Source organism: Lithobates pipiens, unplaced genomic scaffold (assembly GCF_037356315.1).
Source record: "Lithobates pipiens isolate NorthernLeopardFrog02 unplaced genomic scaffold, aLitPip1_a1.2 Scaffold_13, whole genome shotgun sequence".
Classification (NCBI taxonomy): Eukaryota; Metazoa; Chordata; class Amphibia; order Anura; family Ranidae; genus Lithobates; species Lithobates pipiens.
Window position 1 is genome coordinate 481354080 of NW_027507718.1, and position 1923 is coordinate 481356002.

Sequence of the window (1923 nt, forward strand, 5' to 3'; positions counted from 1 at the left end):
TTGGCTGATCATGGGGTGGTCATAATGTTTTGGCTGATCATATCGTGGTCATAATGTTTTGGCTGATTATGGCGTGGTCATAATATTTTGGCTGATCATGTTGTGGTCATAATGTTTTGGTTGATCATGTTGTGGTCATAATGTTTTGGCTGATCATGGGGTGGTCATAATGTTTTGGCTGATCATGTTGTGGTCATAATGTTTTGGCTGATTATGGCGTGGTCATGATGTTTTGGCTGATCATGTTGTGGTCATAATGTTTTGGCTGATCATGGGGTGGTCATAATGTTTTGGCTGATCATGGGGTGGTCATAATGTTTTGGCTGATCATGTTGTGGTCATAATGTTTTGGTTGATCATGTTGTGGACATAATGTTTTGGCTGATCAAGTTGTGGTCATAATGTTTTGGCTGATCATGGGGTGGTCATAATGTTTTGGCTGATCATATCGTGGTCATAATGTTTTGGCTGATCATGGGGTGGTCATAATGTTTTGGCTGATCATATCGTGGTCATAATGTTTTGGCTGATCATGGGGTGGTCATAATGTTTTGGCTGATCATATCGTGGTCATAATGTTTTGGCTGATTATGGCGTGGTCATAATATTTTGGCTGATCATGTTGTGGTCATAATGTTTTGGCTGATCATGTTGTGGACATAATCTTTTGGCTGATCAAGTTTTGGTCATAATGTTTTGGCTGATCAAGTTGTGGTCATATTGTTTTGGCTGATAATGGGGTGGTCATAATGTTTTGGCTAATCTAGTTGCGGTCATAATGTTTTGGCTGATCATGGGGTGGTCATAATGTTATGGCTGATCCTGCTATGCAAGAACACTTAATAATAAAAGGTGAAGCCAGGCTACCGGCAACAAGTAGAAGAGGCTTGAAAGAGAAACTTAGCAGTGCCTACGGCTGCACCACCCTGAATGAGCCCGCTCTCATCCCACTTCGGAAGCTAAGCAGGGTGGACCTGGATAGTACCTGAATGGGAGACCGCCTGGGAAAACCAGGTGCTGTAGGCTTTTGCTTTTCTTCCAGCAGGGGTCACTCTTCTCTATGCATCTTTTTACATTCATTTTTACCCAAGCCGCTTTACAAGCCCTCCTGCACACCTAGCTCCTCCAAAATCACCCGTGCCCAGCCCCCACTTTTTATAAGCCCACTTCCCTTTTCTCACCCCTTCTTTCAAAAATACACTTTTTCCTTCTCTCTCTCTCTCTCTCTCTCTCTCTCTCTCTCTCTCTCTCTCTCTCTCTCTCTCTCTCTCTCTCTCTCTCTCTCTCTCTCTCTCTCTCTCTCTCTCTCTCTCTCTCTCTCTCTCTCCCCCATCCTACATCCCGCTTAGGCTCAGGCATCGCTTGCAGGAGGCCAACATGAACTACGGTATAAATGAGAACCGGTCAACCACCATAAGGATAACAGTGTTGCCTTGGGAGTTGGGCAATTCAACAATGAAATCCATAGACAGGTGAGTCCAGGGCCTCTCTCTATTGGGTATGGGTTGAAGGAGGCCCACTGGAAGGTGTCATGGAATCTTACTCTGAGCACACAAGGGACAGGCAGCTACGAAGGCAGTAACATCAGCCCGTAGACTAGGCCGCCAGAATTGTTGGGAGATGGCCCAAATGACTTGACTTGATTCTTCCCAGGATGGCCAGCAGCCTTGGGAGAATGGTAAGTCTGGAGTACGGCAGTACGGAGACTCTCTGGGACAAAGCAGCGGTCACAAGGTTTATCGGTAGGAGCATGGACCTGAGCAGCAAGAATTTTGTCACCCAAAGGCAAAGTAAGACTGGTGCGAACCATAGCCAAGATACGATCAGGAGGAATCATAGGAACCGGAACCGACTCCGACTTGGAAGTGCAGGAAAATTGTCGTGACAAGGCATCAGCCCTTAAATTCTTAGTACCGGGTAAGA

The 1923-nt window shown here is 45.8% G+C and overlaps 1 pseudogene; it reads left to right on the top strand.

Moving 5' to 3' along the window:
- The first annotated feature begins 908 nt into the window (after nucleotides 1-908).
- LOC143979725 (5S ribosomal RNA) lies at nucleotides 909-1026 on the top strand (annotated as a pseudogene).
- Nucleotides 1027-1923: the final 897 nt, after the last annotated feature.